General features: G+C 40.0%; 1 protein-coding gene across 1 annotated transcript in view; it reads right to left on the reverse strand.

The window, feature by feature from the left end:
* LRMDA (leucine rich melanocyte differentiation associated) overlaps nucleotides 1–22,857 on the reverse strand; it is a 733,109-nt gene that overhangs the window by 506,179 nt on the left and 204,073 nt on the right.

Here is a 22,857-nt window from a genome sequence, read left to right on the forward strand (position 1 = left end):
CTGTACATATCCTAGTGTGATGTTAAGTTAACATCACAAACAAAATCAATGATTCATTTTTATAAAAAGAGGTTTCCCCCTTCAAATCTCTCTCTCAGTGGGGTGCACGAAAGGAAAATCCTTGAAGATTGTGGATCAATAATACTTTGGCACAACTGGGCTCCATAATTCAGTAAAAACTATCACACATGTTATCCCCACCACAAATTTGCTGTAGAAAAATTACCCCCGTGGTGTGCCCTCCCTACTATAAAATATAGGGCTACCCACTAATTTAACGTAAGTAATAAAGCAACTGTCTTTGTTTAAATTCAAATATATGTGTTTATTTCAAAAATAATTTGCAGCTCAATTAAAGCTCCCTCTCAGTTTAGGAGAGCCAACTTCAAAATACACAGGCATAGACTTTCTATTCACAGCAGAACCATAATGGTTTACAGATGGAAACAGGAGTGCCAGTTAACAGTGGTCCTCACATATTAATCCACCAATTAAATCGGTTAACTACTGGCTTCGAACTGAACAAGATGGTGCAAAAGGAAGAACTACATACATGAAAAGAAATGTCCAACATAGCTTGGAAAAAAGGAAGCCTGGTACCGCACTAGTCAGAGCAAGCTAGTCATCAGAAAGGAGAGTGCTCAACAAAACATAATATATCTGCAAAAGGGCCAAAAAAGAAGTGAAAGGAATCATGTATAGCTTTCATTCTGTTGCACCATGTTCTTGGAGCCACATTTTGGAACTCTCTTCTCAATAACCTTCAACAGGCGCTTCCTTGTTCCCCAGTTTCAGCTTAAATATCTTCACAGATATAACTAAGCACTGCAGATAGGAGCAATAAATATTATGTTGGGGTCCAAACACCCAAGAGATGCAGCAAATATGAACGAAACATCTCCAAAGCCTGCCTATTTATTTATTGTATGTGTTGTCCTCCTTCACCATCCCAGTGTCAGTTACATGATACAGAAAAAAGCAGCTAAATTAGAAAACATTACCAGCTCAATGTTTTGTGTGACTTAAGTAACTCAAGGAGCTGGCTGTGGGTGACACAAATAGCAAACTTCAACAGGTGAAGAATTCAAGTCTTGCAGAATCATAGAGTTGTAAGGGACCCCAGGGGTCCTCTAGTCCAACCACTGAAATGCAGATATAGATAAAAATGAATATTGTCCAGAGAAATAGAAAAAATAAGCTCATTTCCGTTTGTTTATTATTATTACTGTTGCTGCAAATGGGCCATTTGATTATTGTTCATCTTTGGGCTCTGAATAATCTCTTGTATCTAATGGGTTTTATTTCCCTCCCCCTCCTACCCCACATGCCTAGTGGGAGACAGTAGTGCCCCCCATCACACATTGGGCAGGCAGGGGCTGCTGATCATCACTACAGATTGTATTCCCAAGCAGGCAGCAGCAACAGTGGAAAGAAGATTCCTACCTCAACCTACTCCTCCTCCTTGATCAAAGGTAAGGAAGTAATTGTTGCTGTCTGTCCACATGGGTGAAAAGCAAGAGGCGACAGTAACTAATGGCAAGCAACCACTCACCTGCCTGCCCCCTCCCTCTGGGCAGTGGCAGCTGTTGCTTCTAGCTGCCTATGCTGCCCACTTGATGGGCTAGCAGATGCAATGGCATGTAGCCACTGCTACAGCTGCTGAATGCCAGATTTGGAATCGGATGCGGGGAGAGGAGAGCAGCAATGGCTCTCCCTTTGAAGAAAGCAAGATGGATGGTCAAACCCAATATTCCAGGCAGTCTTTCTCAACCTGTGGGTCCCCAGATGTTGTTGAACTACAACTCCCATTATCCCTAGCTAGCAAGGCCAGAGCTCAGGGATGATGGGAGTTGTAGTCCAACAACATCTGGGGACCCACAGGTTGAGAACCGCTGCTCCAAGTAATCCAATATCCCCACAGCCAGAATATAGGAGTCAAATAATGGCAGGCACCTCATGGTGGTCAGCAGTTGGCAGCAGGCTCTTCTGAGGCCCTGAGGTCTTGGCAGCTGCCCAGAAATGTCCAGACCTTAGGACACACTTCCAGTTCTTGTGCCCACTCTCTTTAGCATCAGCCCATAATAAAACCCATTAAAAGCACAGTCGTGAACGGAAAGTTTTGCATTTGTGCAAGCATTAAACAAAGGAGGAGAAGCAATACTAGGGATCTGTCTGTTTGTTTATCATTATCTAATAAACTACTTGATCATCCTTCTGTACTGGCACTTTTCCATTTTAAATAAAGAGCAATCTCGATAGAACTGAAGGGCTGTCATTGTAATCAAAAGAAGAAAGTGCTTTCAGGTTATCACTGGCTTCCTCATATACTCCAGTGAAACCATTTTTTCTTCCTTAAGCATACTTGAATGAACTGTTTGAATATGTTTACTCTTTCATCTTTACAGCTTTGAAAACCTCAGACTTTGTATCTGATCTACAACAAAGACTAAGGACTGCAGAGGTTGACAGCATGGGCGTAATTAAAGACTACCATCAATGAGGTGCCATGTTGAACAATAACTGTCGTATAATGCACTCCAGAATCAACTGTTTACATTTCAAACTACTGAACTTTAAAAGGTTTGAACAGGTGCAGCTCAGCTTGTTCTAATAAAGGATTTTAAAAGCAGAGCTATGAACTTTTCCTACAATTCAAGCTATACTTGCTGCCCTCCTCATTACTCATGGGTTTTCTGATCTGCAGTCAATCATACAGTAGTGTGAAAGTTGTAAAATAGCACATTTAATTAGACATAAGCCAACCAAAGCAGCCACAAGCACCCAGAAAAATCAAATCTTAAGTTACTCTGCAGTATAATGGCAGAGACAATGAGCTGATCCTCAGCTCAAAATTTGCTCATCCATGAATTTATTATGTTACTTTAGGAAAGTGACTGTGTTTCAGGCTTGGCTCCCTATACTGACCTACCTTACAAGATTGTTGTGAGAATTACCAAGGCAACTGTCTTGGGAATTCTGATAAATTGAAAGGCGTGAGCAAAAGGAATCAATAAAGTACTTGGAGCACTCTAAAGCATTTTGTAACTGAAAAGTATTCTTACACGGCACAAAGTAGCCCTTTCCCCCTCCTGTCTCACATAATTGCATGCAACAGATTAAAAAAGCAAAAGCCAAAAACATTAGCACAGTGAGAATAATTGATTTGCTATTAGGGTATCTGTGGTGTCAGTCAAAGTGTGGATAGGCTTGTCTAAAAAAGTTTTTAGCAGGCACAGAAAAGAATACACTGAAGGTAGCTACCTAATGTCAATAGGCAGGGAGTTCCAAAGTATGGGTGCTGTCACACTAAAACATGACTTTATTACAAATGAAGAATAAGTATTATGTGGCACCTGTAAGTGCCAGTTATACAATTTGAAGTGGTCAAGTAGACATATATGGGGTAAGGCAATCTTGCATTTATTAATACTTTATATTCTGATGTATTATCTACATTTATTGCATTATTATAGTTTCTGACAACATAATAATATTCTTTAGATTAAAATTCCCTTTGCTTTTCTCTATGGTTTAATTTTTTTTACAGCTACAATCCTATATCCAGTTTCCTGGTGGTAAGCCCCACTGAACTCAATGAGACTTTTGAGTAGATATGGCATAGGCTTGCACTGTTAGCTGTCATATCTACTGACTTCATGACAACTATGTTCGGTATATATAAAGTTATTATTTGCTTATTGCATATAATTGGATTGCACTGGTGGCGGCGGGTAATTTAAGTGGTACTTAAGCACCAATAATTCTTGACAAAAGAGAAAAAAAATGCTACCTAACCAAAGGTATTCATTTATTTTATTTCTTTAAAAAATACAGCCTTCAAACTCAGGACAATGTACTGAAGGAATAAGTAAAAAAAGAAAAAGAAAAGAAAAACCCTCTCTGCTAGCACACCAATAGAAGTCCTGATGACACGTGAAAGGAATATTAAAATACGAGCCATTCATTACAAAAATAAATCAAATAAAAGTTTCAGAGTTCTATTATGTTTCAAAAGTCATAGACCAAGTTGAATAAAGTTTCTGTACATTAATGAAGGGGTGGAAAACAATGCAGCCCTTCAGCTATTTCAGGACACAAGCTCCCATCTTTCTTGATTATGGGCCATGCTGGTTGAGACTGATGGGAGTTCAACAGCGACTGGTTGTCCGCAGGTGCCCCATTCATGCCCTAATGTAGCTCAGTCTAAGCATGTGCAAGCCATGCCACAGCATATTATCCCCATGCTTCCTTCCCCACCAGCACTTCCTTCCCCACCTTCAGTAATTGGCCTGTGACAAATTTTATATTGTAAACTCCTTGGGACAGAGACCTGTCCTTTTGCAGTCTATAAAGTGGCATGCACACCGATGGCATAATATTGATCACAATCGTAATAAAGTTAGCCAAGTTAAACTTCTACAGCTAAGGATGGAGATGAGATTTTTATTGGCATTGATAGTCTCCGATACACTAGCTGATTATGAGATGTAGAGAAATTGGGAGAATGCAAGATAAATAAAATTAAAAGAAGAAGATGCCAGTTCTTTATAAATATTTCTTGAGATATTACAAGAAGATCAACACTGTAACAAAACACTTATGTATACCACCATATATAAGCATGGAAAACAGACACTTTAAAGCAACAGAATAATGGCTATCACAGCAGTGTGTAGACAAATTATTAAGTTTATTACTACAAAAGTCGCTTAAATAGAAACCTTCCAGCTGTTATAGCAGATCACTGGAATGGTGGCAATTTTCTCAGGCAGATATTCCTTTTGTATGTTGGGGAACTTGCTGCAATTAAGGGATTATCCCACTTTACAATTCTGTGATTTAGAACACTTTCTTTTAAGTTGCAGCCCAATTGGTGTATCACAGTCAGTTCCTTTTATTCAATTTTGCAGTAAGCGGCACCCAATGGAACCAGCAATTTCATCCCCCCCCCCCTCCATATACCTGTGCCCCCAAACCGAAGTATATATTGCAAAACAAAAACAAAAACAAAAGTGCAGAACCAAATCTTTAAATAATTGAACCAAAAATATATCCTAAGCTGTATTAGGCACGAGATAAAATTGCTACAATTTGCATTCACATGCAAAGCTTAAAAAACGTTAATTGCACACCAAAATTCTCAGGGAATCATTAAGCATATAATGCAGTTGGCCTGTTCTATTTGGTTGTGTTTTTCTTTACAAGTAGGTTCAACCTGGAGGAAAAAATATTATTAGTTCTAAACAGTAAAGCCATATATGGGTGAGATCTAGGGTCAAACTAGACATGACAGCAAGCCCTCCCTTTAAGAAATGAATATAGCAGACATGAGTAGCTAGGTTTGCCCATAGCATGCAGGTTGCATATAACCCTTGAAGCAGTACATCTGGTTCTAGAAGAAGAATCACAGGGCTGCTGTCTTCATCAAGGATGGACAAATCTGTCAGTTTTTGTTTCTCTCAATTTCTCCCCCCGCCCCAATTTTAAATTGAGTTTGCCACATCTCCACATCAGTTTACAATTCTTTTTAAAATCATCATGAAAATTCATAAGCATTTTAGTGCATGATTCTCCTGATACGCACATTTCGCAAGCAACTTCCTGAAGTAGAATGCAAATCTGCATGCTGCTTTCATTACTATATGCATATTTAGGCACGCCTTTCTTCCGCTACCCCTCTCCCCCGTGCATTTTGTTCACTTTTTCTTGGCTGAATAACTTCTTCACAAGATTTGGAGAAAATGCCTAAAAATTCTAACTTTTAGACAAAAAGAAAGCCTGTAAGCAGGCCTAATAATCACATAGAGTGGTACCTCGGGTTAAGTATTTAATTCGTTCCAGAGGTCCGTTCTTAACCTGAAACTGTTCTTAACCTGAAGCTCCACTTTAGCTAATGGGGCCTCCTGCTGCCGCCGCGCTGCTGGAGCACGATTTCTGTTCTCATCCTGAAGCAAAGTTCTTAACCTGAAGCACTATTTCTGGGTTAGCGGAGCCTGTAACCTGAAGCGTATGTGACCTGAAGCGTATGTAACCCGAGGTACCACTGTAACTTGGTTCTTGAACTCAATCCATTCCGGAAGTCTGTTCAACTTCCAAAATGTTCAGAAACCAAGGCACAGCTTCTGATTGGTGCAGGCACCCCAGAAACAATAGCTGACAGCCGCATCAGACGTTCGGCTTCTGAAAAAGTTCAAAAACCAGAACACTAACTTCCGGGTTTTCGGCGTTCAGGAGCCGAAATGTTCGAGTACCAAGGCGTTCGAGAACCAAGGTTCCACTGTATCTGTTTACCCCGCCGCTGTTTCTTTCCCCTGGCCTTCTTGTTTCCCTTGCACAATGTTTCAGAACTGGGCTTCCCAAGGTGGTCAATACTGACTCCCCAGGGCCAATGGGACTGAGCAGTGGGCAAATGAAGTCCTAGGGTCCATTTAAATAATTTAAGTTAACAGTTTTATAACAACATAGGATATAGTGATATGATCACTCAAATGCGTCAATATTCCTTTTTTTGGTGGGGGTTTGCGGGGGTTATACATGCACACATGCATGGTGTATTGATAAACCTAATTCATAACCAAAACAGGGGGAGGGGGAGAAATAGACTGAAAACTGTGGCAGTGTATGGCTTCCAAAGGAGCCAGTTAAAGACCCTGAAAATACTGGTGCAGTGTTGCTTGCCATAGACCCACCCCAATTCAAGAGGGCTGGTGATGTGTTGCACTAAAGAGACTAAAGCAAAAGGAGTCCAGGTCAAGGATCTCATCTCACGTAACAAAGCCTGCGAAAATTCTATTCTTTCATTGTATTGTCTTTTTTATCTTTTCTTTTAGTATTTAAACTATCTTGAGCAAATTGGCAGAAAGTAGGCATATAAATAAATAGATTCACAAATATTCTAGGATCCAGATCACGTGCAAACAAAGGAAGTACAATGCATCACAGTAGCATGTTGTAAGGAACTGAACAGTAAAACATGTTACAAAACAAGGCATTCAGCAAACAGGACAAATAAAAGGTGAGGCAAAGCACAGGTACACAGTCTCTTATACATGTATTGCTGATTTTTCAAATGAGATCAGGTTTCTATGATGTTTCTGAATAAAAAGTATACGGCTGTCTTGAATTTTCTCCAGTTTTAAACTGCTCTTATCTTAAAGTTGGTATAAGCATTAGCGCACAAACCAACTTGTTAAAATTAAAAACCATCTTCTGTAGAAAATATTCACTAAGACAATTTGCCTTTGAATGGATAATATATTAAAATGGTATACTCCTGTCAATAACTTGAGATAGGGATTTATTTTCCACTTCTATATAGTTTCAGATAATTTTTTTTGTCTCCCGCTCCACCCCCTGGATAGTACATTAACTGTTGCATGAAAGATGTTTGGGACAGATACCCCTGCTGTGAAATATCAGTCATTACTCCTGTGCTGAATTATAATCATATGCCCCTATAGAAATAGAAAAAGCTATAAGAGACCATTTTGAGAAACTCTAAATGTCTTATTTTGGAATTCACAATGGTTGTCAAGTTGCTACAAAGTGGATAAATCTCTGCAAATATATGGCTCACTTGAAAGTAAAATGTGATATGTGTGAATATGGAGAAGAATATGAAAAGTTACTAAGAAATGACAAATTTATCAATCCGATATGACAAAAAAGCTCCCTTAGGAATATATATATAAAAGATCAAGTTGAAACATGTGTTCTCCTCTAAAGAAGCTGTTCAAACAAAAGCGAAAGCCAACACTATTTCATATTGAAACTGTCACAAGGCGATCACTTACCAGTTCAAGGCCCAACACAATGCAAGGACACACACAATCACACCCAGAAAGCAATTGCTTGATCAAAGCCTCCTTTGCAGAATCAGAAGTAAACTGCAACAAGGCAAAGGTAAAACTACCTCTGCTGTCTTGTAGCTATACTCATTCATGAGAAAGGCTTTGGGAGTAAACCCCAAGGAAAAATCTGTACCCACTGCCTTGGGACATATTTAGAAGAAGCTGTTACCCAAAATAGAGATGCCAGGATTGAAAATATGCTCTACTACTGAGTTGAGGTCTTCCCCCAATCCCATCACAGCCATGGATTCATTTTGCAGAATTTGAGAAGCTACTATAGCTTAATCTCAGCCTCCCAAATGCAATATGGAGAGTCACAGGCCTTAGAAAGCTACCCCAATTGCAATATGGAGAATCGCAGGCATTAGAAAGCTAACGTCAATCAGAGGCGATAAAACTTGCCTAATAGTAGGACAAATCATATCACTCTGAATAAGTTACTTATGGAGTCTGAATTGGGTACTTAGGTAAGATCATTTTTAATAAAGCCACCAGATATAGGGATTGCTGAAAGGTACATGAAAAGCATTGGAAAGTGCCATATAAACACTTCCAAGTAAGTGTGCTTTGGATTGCAGATTTCAAAATACAGCTCCATTAAGCAAACTTTAATTTGCGTAGAAATCTCAACAAAAGCATGTCCAAAGAGGATAGTGAGGTCAGGAGTACCAAGTGGTCTGCCTTGCCAGCAATTTCTGGATGCAGATTCCTTTTGTAGTGGTCACAACAGATTTCATCCATACTATTGTTGGAGTATCTTCAGAGTGCTGAATATTTTCTAGTCCATCTGTAACAGCAGAAGTAATTACTGCTGTCAATTTTCTTCTCAGGGTTTTTTTTTTGGGGGGGGGGGTTGTATTTAGGACAAACCATGCAGAATCTACAGATAAACATCTTATCAATAGCATAAGGGACCCTACTGTACACAATATGGATGGATATAAATGCCCCTCTAGGGCAAAACTGGATCAGCATTACAAGATTTCAAACAATACATACATGGCAAATTCAGTTGCACTGGCTCAGGCATACAACTGCCTTGTGGGGAATATCATGAAATAGTAGTACCATGAATCGCCTTTTTATGTACAGTCAGCTTTTAATATTAATGGGAAGATGGTGACAAAGCTTTGGCTTTACCATTTCCAGGGCAACAGCCAAAGTGGGAAGAGGGATGCACAAACCACTCATGCATGCTCTGGAGGGGCTTACTGCCCCTTGTCAAAAAGCAAATATGGCCCATAAAAATTCACAAAATAATGCTATAAAATTGCATTTTTTGCTGAACTTCAAAACATGTCACTCAAGCTTGAGTTAAGTCAGGGGACCCACACCCCAGGGCTCCCCCCAGACCACATACCATCTTAGGTCACATTCTTCACAAGCCCTCATATGCACCCACCTTTAGTGTTTTTGCCTGGCTAGAATATGGCCTTGAACTCTGGAGATGATTATGCTAATTTATTGCCTGCCCTTTATCCTGATGTCACAGGTCAGGTTACAACAATTTGAAATGCAACATTAAAACCATTTAAAACAACTTACATGGGGCCCCTCTATACGTAGCTGTCATCTTTTCCCTTTTCTTGTGAGGAATCCTATTCGGAATAAGGGAATTTCTCTTAAAAAAAGGGAAATGTTGACAGCTATGCCTCTATATTTGGAATGTGCAGTCCTCTGCTAGGTTCATCTACACCTGTTACATTTCCAGGTCTCAGTTTGCTCTCAAAGATACAGGAGTCCTTGGGAAGAACTGGGGGTTTCACAGAAGAGGAAAATACTAAGCTGGGGATTCCACCCACCCCCCTCCTCTGTTCATGGGGATGGTGAAAAGGTCGGGGAGGCAGAGAAACCTTCAGTGTATCTACTCTACCATAAGATGAAATTCTATCTGTGATCACATGAGAAATCTCTTCATTAGTGGCTTCAAAGGTGAAAGCTCTATCACAATCCTTCACTAGCAAACAAAACTGCAACATAACTAATGGAAAATATTTTTGGTGCAACATCCTTGTGAAATATGCTGTAGAACAAAAATGAATGGGAGATGCTTCTGTACAATCCCAATTCATTTCAATGGTGCTTGTGTAGAAGAACATTCCCCAGGCTTGTACCTTCTGCTGATAGCCCATTCATGCAGCAATAATGCTGGCTAATTTTATATGACCCTACCAGTCAATGAATAATCCAGTCCAAATACAGCCACCATATATTTCATTATTCCTGACAGCCTCTCTACATAAGTACCATCCTGGGTCTTCCTTCTCTTTTGAGGATCATAGGTGGGGGCAAGAAGAGTGGAATGCCCTCCTGTTTGTGAGTAATCTGTGATTGAGGACAATCTCCTATCAGGGACGTGTGTGCATTGCCTGGCCTACAACTGCACAGATGCTAGGCAAAGGCTGGTCCATGAATTTCCATAATTTGGAATAAACATAATTTGACTTATATATAGTTAGGGATTAAAAAAAATTGCTTTAAATTTAAAAATAACAGCATTAAACATTTATCTGATTTCATGTTTGGGAATATGCTGTATACCAAGGAGAACCTATTCAGTGTAGAACATTTTGCCTTTTTAATTATTAGCAAGCCTTCTAGCAACTGAAGTCTGAACTTTTGCAAATCAGTTTTTAAAAAATAAATAAAATAAGCCAAAGTGTTTAAACAAAGAAACAAACAAATAAAGTGCACGTGTTTAATGCTTGGTCATGTACACAGATTGGAAGATGGCAGGATCTCAAAGGACGTGCTCTACAGGGAGCTGGCTTCAGGCACCAGGCCCGTTGGCGGACCAACTCTGAGCTACAACGATGTCTGCAAACATGACATGAAGGCTGGCAACATTAACCCCACTGTATGGACATCCCTTGCAATCACAGTGTTTGGAGACAGACAGGTTGTGTATCCACGGCAGTAAGCTCAGGAGGAATGACCGCTGGGAGGGATGCAGGCAGAAGAAATGCCATGGTGCACCTGTAGCAGCAAAACCAGACGCCTTCATCTGCCTCACTCACCTGCCATAAAGCATGTCTTTGCCATATCAGTCTCTACAGCCACAGCAGGCGCTGCAACTCCCCAACCATTTCACTTTACCCCTGAAGGTGGCTCTCTTCTATTGTCTTCTGAGACAGATGCCAACAACAATATTTTATGCTTCATGACTAAGCTGGGTTGAAAGGTGCCTTTTGCATATGAAAGGTGCCTTTTGCCTGCCTTTACACATTGCGCTTGTAAGGTGGATTGCAAGAACAAAACTAAATTCACTTTACACAAGCAGGATTGCTGATATAGAACCTACTTGGCACAGCACTGTGTGAAATCTACCACCACACATGTTTATAGAAGAGCCGTAGCAACTATTCTCTTTGCGCTTGTGGTTCTTTGGACCCACCTCTTTGTAACTGGACTGCCCCCCCCTGCTTAGCATCTAGAGCCTACTAGAACGCAGGACTGCTTGGTTTGTTTGTCAGATTAAATATACAGCATTCATAAAACACACACATTCTCTGCAGCAGATGTGGGGGGGGGGGGAGAGAAAGCTGAGTGTGCAGCCCAAAGCCCAAAGGACCCAATTTCTCTGTAAAAGCACCTGATGGACATTGTGACAACCTGATTGCCTTCCACCACCAATTTTGGGAACATGTGAAAAATACTGTGTGCTGCTTGCTGGTATGTGGTCCAAAATGACTCATAAATCTTCCTTTATCTCCGCTGTGGTGTTAGCAGAAAAGGATGAGTCGCTTTTTCCCCATCTCATTCACATGTCTATCTGTCTGTTACCCGTGCCCTTGAGCAAAGATTACTGATGCCCTACCTTTGATATATGACACATCACAAGCAGCAGCTTTTCATCAAGTGAATTAAGCTGGAAAATGCAAACCTACCTGCCAGTTCCTTCCCAACTTCCCACAATCCTTTTGTGCACTCCCCCAACATGCCTCACATGAACAAGGTAAAGCCTCTAATACTGGCAAATTATAGTGCTACGGAACAGGGTGTCGTTTACCTTTAAAATGCTCTAAATTATTTTTAAAGCATTTTAAAAGGACACGCGTTCACTGAATGAATTACCAATGATCTTAAAAACAAGGGATGTGTGTGTTACTCTTGGGCCCTTCATTATTTGCACTGTGATCTTATATTGTTCATTATGATTTTGCTACAGAGCAAAATGGTTTTGCAGCATTGATCAATGGAGAGGATGTTGTATGTGTCGGCTGTCTTTTCTCCATACTGATACTCTATCAGCACTATCTGAAAGCACTGCACTTCTGTGTAAAAGATTGCATTATACATTAGAACAAATTTCCCCCTGCAAATTAAATGTGTTGCACTGCCTGTTTTCCTCATTTCTTTTGCTTCTCCCTTTTATCTGACACAATAAAATGCATCTGTAGGGTGCTGCACTCTCTGCGCGGTAGCTTTCAATCTTAGAATTTCAGGATGTCAATTAGATAACTACGATGCTGCTAATTATCACATCCAACTCTCACCAGCAAACACCAATCTCCCCACTTGTGATTTTATTTGCTCAAATGTACTTTGGTCTGCATAATCAGCTAGCTTAAAAATCTCAGCTTAATGCTGATGGACTTAGAGCGTTCTTCTGCAAAATCAATAGCAATGCTGCCATCATCACCATTATATTATAACTATTAATTCATGAGCAGCCTTCATCATCTTACAAAACGCATAACAATTGAATGAAATAATAGTTAAGTATTTATTAAACCTTTTAGTAAAACAAAATGACAGAACTGTAAACTTCCACATGTAATTTTCACTGAATTGGCCTAAGAGGAACTTGTAAAAATAGGATTAATGGCACAAAACGTGTAATATATAAAAAATAGCCCTTAGGAAAAAGGGGGAAAAACATCAAGCAATTACATCTCTAGCACTGAAGGCTCCAGTATTATAGGGCAATATTTCCTTAATGTTAGACTTCATTAACCCTAAGATAATCTCTCATAAATTTTGTCCATTTTTAAAGTGAAAAATAAATAATGTTTATTAAACTACTGAATATGTTTATGAAAACAAGACATAATCTACTGCCATAAACTTCTTGTCTTTATCTGAATAATCAAGCCGCTCATAAATAAAATATCGCATAAAGTGAGTGCTAAAATTCATTACTGTAATAGCTGTGTTCATCATCTATTTCATTAACAACCCCTCCCCTTCTTGAATAAATGGATTCTTTGGTCTAACGGAGCAAGGCCATTTACAAGACAAAATACTAAGCTGCTTTTTCTCATTTTCCCTTATCTGTTCCTGACTTTCTTAAATTAATTCTTCCCCTAAATCTTATTGTTTTTTTTTCAGTGTAACTCAGCACATTAGAGGGACTTGAAAGAAATGTAAGCTGAAGAAATGGGCCTATAGAGTATAAGTTAATTAGAGATCTAAGTGACTGGAGATGAGATTTGATGGCATGTAGTGTTGGAGTGAATTTAAGAAACTAATCTTCATTTAAAATGTTTGAAAACAGAGAACAAAATATGAGGGTATTGTAAAGTGCTAGATCTCCATCTATGCTACACTAACATTTTCATTCAAGCACTTGGAATTGTAGAATTGTAGAGTTGGAAGGGACCACGAGCGTCATCTAGTCCACCCAACTGCTCAAGGCCACGAACCTGAGATTAAGAGTCTCATGCTCTACTGGCTGATACAACATTATTTGCTGATACTATTATTACTCAGCAAAAAAACCCCAACAACCCTGAATAGGTGAAAATACATAAGGTGACATCCAATGTCAACCAGATTGCTTATGTAATGGGATGACTTCTCCTACACACACACACACACACACACACACACACTGCTCTAGAAGGTTCTGCAGCTCTCTGGAGTACTTTTTGGCAATGCGAGGGAGGGAGGCTACAGAGGGGAGGAGAGTGGGAGATGTCTACCTGCCTGGCATTGACTGACAACCATAACAAACATACGTATATGAAATACTAAAAGAGAAACGGTTTCCACTGTAGTCAGACTACATAGCTTGTTCTCATACAAACGTTATCTGAAAACAATAGCTGTGATGAGATATTAGGAGGGGGTTATTGGGTTGTTGTTTTTATTTTGATTATATATTCTGTGCTTTTATATATTGATTTTATTCTGTGAACCGCCCTGAGACCTCTGGGTATAGGGCAGTATATATAAATTCAATAAATTAAAAATAAGAATAAAATTTCTACACAGAACTTGGAAAGGAAAACACATGTAATTTCAGTGCGAAATTTCGGCATAATTCAGCACTTAAGCCTCCATTCGTTACAAATTGCTCAACTTTGGCCAATGTAAAGGAACTAACACTACATTTTATATGCTCTTGGCTAGGCTTGACTTAAATTAAGTCTATACAGAAATTCATAAATATGCTGAATGACTCAAAATATTGCAGCACAGTTCTTCAAGCTTTTATTAACCCAAGAGGCCACTAAGAAATAAACCAATAATAGTTCCAGCATATGGCTAATAGCTGCTTGCGCCATCAGCAAACAGATACTCTTTTGTAAAGTTACATAAGTTTGGTCTAGTGTAGAACTATGACAGGAATTAAAACCTCTTAATCAAAAATAGGTAAGATTCAACAAGTTATTCACATATCTAAGGATTTCAGTATTAATTATGGGTATTTTAAGAATCCTAACAGTGACATATATACATTTAGAAGGGTGACAAAAATATATATAAACAGGAAGAGGAAGAGATGATCAAATCATAGCTTTGATTTTTCAGATTGCTAAATTCATTTCAGGTTTTTCACATTTGAACTCAACAGTTCCAGGGTATGAAAACAGCAGGAAATTTATAGTGTATCTAACTGCTAACAGCAATGAAAATTGTCCATCTATACCATGCAAAGATCACAAAAATAAGGAGCAAAGAAATTATCTCACTGCTATTTCTGGTACTAATAAACAATATTCGCAACTTGAAAGCTGTTATAGAAGAGCATTACTGTGTAGACAATATTCAAAATTGTAGCCACGCTACTGTAAGAAAAAAGGACCATTTATGTGAATATCACCATAATTAAATATCTGATTGTATTTTACTTTAGCAAATAGGGAGTCTATTTTATTTTACTGTCATTTTTACACTTTGCACTTATTTTAGTCTCTTAATCTAATTATTTTTTCCCAGAGACCATTTTACTGCTAATAAATGAAAGACATGAAAAATTAAATTGCATAATAAAGTAGGAAGGGCATATACTTACAAGATACAAGGCCCCTGAGAAATGCATACTCTGTCTTAGGTTGGGGTGGTGGGTTTGAAACAATGTCCACGTTCCCTCCCCTTCCATCCAGCAGAGGTAGGTGTGCTTAAATCGTGGATTTCAATGGGCTGAAGTTCAACTAGCTTGGTAGTAGATTGTATGCAGTGCTTACACAACGGAGGCACCCCAAATTAGGTAACATTTACCGTGCATCTTTCTGATCACCTAACCTCAAAAAGGACATTACCAAGCTTAAAAACGTTCAGAACAGGGCAACCATAATGATCACGAGGTTGAAGCAACTTTCCTTTGAGAAAAGGTTACAAGATGTAGGACTTCTTTAAGGCAAGTAAGGAGGAACATGGTAGAGATGTGGAGAAAGTAGATAGGAAGAAGTTGAGGAACTTGAGGAAATCCAATAAAGCTGAATCTTGGAAGATTCAAGAGAGATAAAATGAAGTACTTCTTCACTCAGTGCATAATTAAACTTTGCAAGTCACTTCCACACCAAACAGTGATAGCCACCAATTTGGGTGGCTTTAAAAGTGGCTTAGACAAATCCATGGAGGATAAGGCTATTACTCATGATGGACAGATTCTACCTCCATTGCCGGAGGCATTAATGCTTCTGAAAACCAGTTGCTGGGAATCACTAGCAGGGCATTTGTTGGTGCACTCAGGTCCTGCTTTCAGGCTTTTATGGGCTTCTAGTTACTACTATGAGAATAAGATGCTGGACTAGATGGGCCTTTGACCTGATGAAGCAAGGCTCTTTCTGTGTTTTTAATAACATTAATATTGTTAATGGAACCATGTGCTACACACAGAGAGAGAGAGAGAGAGAGAGAGAGAGAGAGAGAATGGCAATGTTCTTTAAGGGGAAAGACTTGCTAAGCTGAGCTATAAAAAGACTTCCAGTTTTTCACTTATTTATACGTGTTGCTCTCAGTGACATCATCAAGCAACCAGCTACATAGAACTGTAATGCTCCTTGGTTTGGTTGTATTCTGTCAAGAATAGGAAAGCTGAACCACAAAAAGTAGGTCATACAGTAAATAATTACCCTCAGAGCAGCCTATTACAAAGGCAGCTTGGGGAATTTGGGCCTTCCTTACCCAGCTGCTCATAGGAAGTCTACCTTCACACCTTAAAGCAGGGATGGCTAATCTGTGGTCCTCCAGATGTAGAGAGACGCAGGTGGCACTGTGGTCTAAACCACTGAGCCTCTTGGGCTTGCTGATCAAAAGGTTGGCAATTCGAATCTGTGAAACGGGGTGAGCTCCTGTTGCTCTGTCCCAGCTTCTGCCAACCTAGCAGTTTGAAAGCATACCAGTGCATGTAGATAAATAGGTACCGCTTCTGCGGGAAGGTAAATGGTGTTTCCGTGTGCTCTGGCTTTCGTCACAGTATTCCATTGCACCAGAAGCAGTTTAGTCATGTGGCCACATGACCTGGAAAGCTGTCTGTGGACAAACGCTGGCTCCCTCGGCCTGAAGCAAGATGAGCACCACACCCCATAGTCGCCTTTGACTGCACTTAACCGTCCAGGGGTCATTCACCTTTACCTTACCTCCAGATGTTCTTAAACCATACCATCCCTACAAAGGACCATTCTGTATTTCTCAAATTACAGTTTTAAGTGTTACAAATATGAATATAATGTGTGAATGAGACACACCTTTTTAGAAAAATACAAGTATACCCGAGAGCCAGAATTTTCTGCAGCTTCCTACTGAGTGTGAAATCAGTAGCAAGTCTATGTTTTCTGACATGTAATGAGTTTATTGTTGCTCAGGTATGCATTTGAACAGTGTGTGTGATTCTTTCATTTTGGCATCTACCATTCTCTAGGTATGCTGTGTAATTATCACAAAAGCCAACTTTTATGAAGATTTTCCATTGATAATTGTTGTTTAGCATGCTTACCATACCTGTATGAAATCTGCATATATGCACATTAGAAAAAAATAACATGATGCTCATAACATCCAATAAAATGAATAAGAACTACAAAAGGCAAATATATAACTGCAAAGCAGGTTTTGTACTCAAGCACATTTCTTTTACTTGTAGCTAAGAGCCTGCTAAATATTTAAAACAACAACGCAATACCAGTAAGTATACACTTTAAATCAGCATCCGGTTCACTGCATAGAATGAACAGATGTGATCTTATTAAGGTTGTAGTTTAGTTCAACAATAATTTGTCATATTTGACATATTCTTAAATTGCATATACCTGCCAAACTCATGTAGCAATTACAAGCTTGTGTATCTGGCACATTTTACATTATAGTGCCTAAACAATTTATATAGTTGTGCGCACAAAACATATGAAAAAATGTGGAATTCTCCTAACTGACACACCCACACCACCACCACCTAATTCCTCAAAATTCCTGGTATATGCTTTATGATACTGCCCAACTGTTTCAGCCCTCTAGTGACTGTACTTTAATGTAGTTCAAACAGCTCCAAATAACATCACAAAATGCTTAACATCTGTGAATGTTGGACCAGTCAACACATATTTTTTGGAAGGCTGCATTGGCCAGCTTTTATTAATAGATTTTGTTTTAACTTTGGGTTTGTTTATGGGTTTTCTTACAGAGGAAGAACACTTACGATTGTATCCAACAAAGTGTTCAGAACTCCCATTGTTCCAGGCGCATTTTGCGACAGGGAAATTTCATTAATGTGAGCAGTTTCTGAGCTCTGGGTGAAGTACTGTGCCAAAGATTTCAGGTTAAAACTCCCACTGCTGGAAGGAAAGGAGGACCTTTTTCTGCCTCCCCACTTCCAGCCATTCTCTGAAGACTGGAGAAGGAACCCTCTTAAGAATATCAGGAATGGGCAAGGGAAGTATGGCTTTGTGTTTTTTTTTTGCAGTCTTCAGATGAGGACTAGACCATGTAAAAAATGAACAGAAGATTTTAGCTGCAGTCCATTCGTTTTCAGCTTTGTATTCTTGTTATAAAAAAGTGTGCCTAGACACTCTGTTGCAGTGCCCATAATCTAGGTTTAAGATGCCATTTAGCTCCCAGCATTCATATCTCAGTTTATAACACTGATCCAACATTGTTGGATCCTTATCTCTCTCGCCCTGACCTAGCCACTGTGATCCACGCGACGGTCACCTCCAGACTGGATTATTGTAACTCGCTCTACGTGGGGCTGCCCTTGAGACTGACCCAGAAACTCCAGCGGGTGCAGAATGCCGCGGCGAGACTCCTTATAGGGTCTTCGCTGCGAGATCATATTCATCCGGTACTATACCAGCTGCACTGGCTCCCGGTGGAGTACAGGATCAGGTTTAAGGTGCTGGTTTAAACCTTTAAAGCCCTATACGGCCTAGGACCCTCATACCTACGGGACCGCCTCTCCTGGTATGTCCCACAGAGAAATTTACGGTCTGCAAATAATAACATCCTGAAGATCCCAGGCCACAGAGAGGTTAGGCTGGCCTCAACTAGAGCCAGGGCTTTCTCGGCCGCGGCTCCAATCTGGTGGAACGCTCTGTCACAAGAGACTAGGGCCCTGCGGGACCTGACATCTTTCCGCAGGGCCTGCAAGACAGAGCTGTTCCACCAGGCCTTTGGTCAGGGCGCAGCCTGACCCCCTCCTCTGGCAATCGGCACAGAATTTTGCTTAATGGTTGCCATCAATTTGATTTTAATTTGATTTTAATTAATTTTATAATGAATGTTGGATTATTTTGGTTGTTGTTAGCCGCCCTGAGCCCAGCTTCGGCTGGGGAGGGCGGGATATAAATAAAATTTATTATTATTATTTATTATTGTTGATCCATAAATGGAAGAGATTCGTATTTGTGCAATGGAACTTCACCTTTTGCTCCTCTTCCCACCCACAATAATATCTGCTTCAGATGCTTAGGAAATCCTCCAGAGCAAATTTTTGGGGGCACATTGGGAGGAAGGCTATAAGGGGGGGGAGGGAGGTGAAGCTCCACTGTTTTGCACAATGCAAGTTTCCAAGCTTATAACAATCGTCATATCGATTCCATGATACAAAACAGAGGATAATTGCACTCTTACCATTTTCTCTAAAATATCTGCATCACAAAGAGCTTTGTGTGCTAAATTGTAGGAAACAAAATACACAGAAGCACTTTTCTGCAAAAACTCACGGGTTTTATTTTTCTTAGCTTTCTATATATTGTATTTTAAAGGTATTAAAAATACAGATTGTGCAGAATATTTCAATAAAAGCCAAGCATTCAACAAATACTTGAAATTATTATCCAGGTGCTTTAAGCTTGAAATATACTTTTTTGGAAATACCTTTTGCTGTGGACTAGATTTGCATGTTTGCCATGGTCCGCCTTCAAACTAGGAGATGCCAAGCTAGTATGAAAGCATGTTCATTTTCAGGCTTAAAGGGAAGGACTTTCATGAGGCTGTCCAAGTGCCATGATTTGATTCTGGTGCATAGTCATAACCTCCTGCCATTCGCTACAGTTCTACTGGCCTCTAACAGATCAACATATTCCTCTCCAACCTTTCCTACCTACAATGCAGGGGTGCTAACTTGAATAAAATATTGGGGGGGGGAGAGTAAGACCTGCCCCACATAATCAATCACATGATGGGGCTCCTAGGAACAATATTTGTTAAGGACACTGGGAATGTAACTCATGATTTTTTGGGGGAAAGCCATGACTGTTAAATTGGTATAAAGGGAAAGGACCCCTGACAGTTAAGTCCATTCGCGGACGACTCCGGGGTTGTGGCGCTCATTTCACTTTCAGGCCAAGGGAGCCGGCGTTTGTCCGCAGACAGTTTTTCTGGGTCATGTGGCCAGCATGACTAAGCTGCTTCTGGTACAATGGAACACCGAAACCAGAGCAGCGCATGGAAATGCCATTTACCTTCCCGCCAGAGCGGTACCTATTTATCTACTTGCACTTTTTGGCATGCTTTCGAACTGCTAGGTTGGCAGGAGCTGGGACCGAGCAACGGGAGCTCACCCCATTGCGGGGATTCAAACCGCCAACCTTCTAATCAGCAAGCCCAAGAGGCTCAGTGGTGTAGACCACAGCGCCACCCGCGTCCCTCTATTGGTATTAATTGGTATAAGAGTGCTTTAAATATATATAGTGTGCATGTGACACATTAGCTTTCGTCTAAATGCACATTCCTAAGCTACCCAGACTCGCATTCCTGAGATATTATAATTATTTCACTTGTATCATTTATGTAGAGCATCAGCATATAAACCTTGGAGAATACAAAAATCTGTAAGCCAGTGTTTGAAAACTATGGATTTATTCTATTTTATTTAGAAATAATTTATGCATTATGTATGGAACTGCATGCTGGTTTTCTTCTTTCTTTCAAAAAAAACCCAACAGAATCTATTAAGCAATTCAACATAAATTATATATACACATATATTGATCATTATCTGCACTCGTTTGTGTTGTTGTTGTTTTTTTAAAAAAGGAGGCTCACTTACCTCCCTGCCTTTAGTATGCCAAGATGTGTTTCAACATAAGAACAGTAACGGTAAACAAAAGTCACCGATCTACCTAGTGAGTTATAAAACTCAAAAATGTGCCATAAACACCACTGCCACTTTGTTTAGCATATTGCACTCTATGAAAACTGCTTTATTTGTGTGGTGGTAAATCTTTATGTATCAAAAAAACGCTACAGAAGGCACAATACATAAATTATCAACAAGACACGAACATCCGAATAGTTAATCAAACAAATAGGACATGTAACAAAGAGAAAAGCTATAAATATTGACAACAAGCTGCTCCAGTCACACAAACATTCAATACTTCAGTTCTCAAGTGTGAGTTTTATATCAGTCCCTTAGAAACAGTTTGTATTCTCCAATAAATTTTTACAGTTGATTCACCTGCCTGATACCCTTCAGCCATTTCCTTCAGAAGCTGTCAAACCCGCCAACTATAATATATGGCCCGACCAACAAGAACAGCTGTAGCCATTCTCTCGGCTGGTTCCTGCACCCTGTTCTGCATAAAATAATACATCAAGATTAATTGATTTCCCGTCAGTCTCACAGAACAGAAAATTAATTTTCATGTAGCTATTTTCCCCGGCATATGAATTTTGTACATGGCAAGTAATTTAAGTTTTTAATTATTCATAAGCAAAAAAAGAAAAAAAGGGGGGCACAACATATGATAAACTGAGCTCCTAAAAGCCCCAAGGACACAAACCAAGGCTTTGGTTTGTGCTGGGACAACCACAGTGTTCACTAATGCCTATATAAATAATATATGTATTAACATACATCTTAGTACAACACCAATTTCTCTCATTCTGACCCAAGACTACCAGGGTCACACAGCAGCAGTTTGTCAAAGCAGTTGCTTTCTGGTACATATGATGCACTAAAACCAGATATATATAACATGCCAGCCATATTGGATTGACCTCTTGTTGCCTCTCAAACACTCCCATCCCCAGAACACAAAGGAAATGCAGTGTTTAGAGGAGAATAAGAAGTTCAAAGAGCACAAGTCAAATGTATCCTCTCAGTGCGCAGAGAAAAATGTAACTGTTTATTACAGTATTTACATTCCGGGGTTCTGAAATATACCTTAAGAGGGCAATAGGCCATTCAGACAAGTGTGATATTACAACAGTGTGTGTTTTTGTGGGTCTCCCCACCTGTGTGTGTTTATGCGACATTAAGCTGCCTTCATTCAAACCACTGGCCTATCTTTACACTGCAAGACATGAATCTGCATATCATTCCAGTTTTTGCATACCTGCTGCTGTGCAGCACATGGTGTAAGTTTGCCTTCAAAACTTGATGATTACTAACATTTCTAGGTTTGCCCAAGGTAGATTGTCTTTAAGGACTTGGGGAACTGTCTAGGATGAATGAACAATACGATTCTTGTGCCAACCATTTGCTGTGCGGCAGGGGCTGCCAACTTGAATAAAATGTTGGGGGGGTGTGTCCCTGGTAAGCCCTGCCCTGCATAATTGATCATATGACGTCACACACACATATACCCCATTTGAAGGACAATGCCCATCAACTTTGGGGGGCAGCCCCCTGAAATATTTTCTTTTTGGGGGGAGCAAAGGGACCTTGGCCCCTAGGAGCTGGCTCCTATGTTGTGAAGCTAAGTATTCTTGACATATAGACTACTTTGCTATAAAATACCAAATGATAAATTATTGTTTTCCAGTGACCGCTAAGGATGGGCCAGCATCTTCAAAATCTGCCCCAGTTTTGTGAGTAATCGGATTTCTCCTTAAACAAAAAGCCAATTCCTTCTGCCTTACCTTTACCCAGATGGTATGTGTAGCAGTGCTGCACAGTAGTGTGAGGAACAACAGCAGAGAGTCAAAAGGGTTCCCCTCAACTCCCTCTTTCCTTTCCAAGGTGCCCACTGTACCGATTAGCACCGTGCTGGGCAACAGGGCTGGGCTGCTGGGGGGATGCAGTGTTCCCAGGGCTGCTGTTTATGTGAAAAAAGCTGAACATTTTGCATGGATGCCTCAAAAATATGAGCACATCATATCTAGGGGTGTGCAAGCTTCTTTGTGCTTTTCCAGAAAGGAACTTGATCCTTTGCTCCCTGCTGCAACACCATTCAAACAGGCAATAGGAGGGAGGGAAGAAAGAAAGAAAGAAAGAAAGAAAGAAAGGAAGGAAGGAAGGAAGGAAGGAAGGAAGGAAGGAAGGAAGGAAGGAAGGAAGGAAGGAAGGAAGGAAGGAAGGAAGGAAGGAAGGAAGGCCTCCTTGTTGCTGACGCTG

This window comes from Podarcis melisellensis (genome assembly GCF_964234715.1).
Source record: "Podarcis melisellensis genome assembly, chromosome: 5".
NCBI classification, from domain to species: Eukaryota; Metazoa; Chordata; class Lepidosauria; order Squamata; family Lacertidae; genus Podarcis; species Podarcis melisellensis.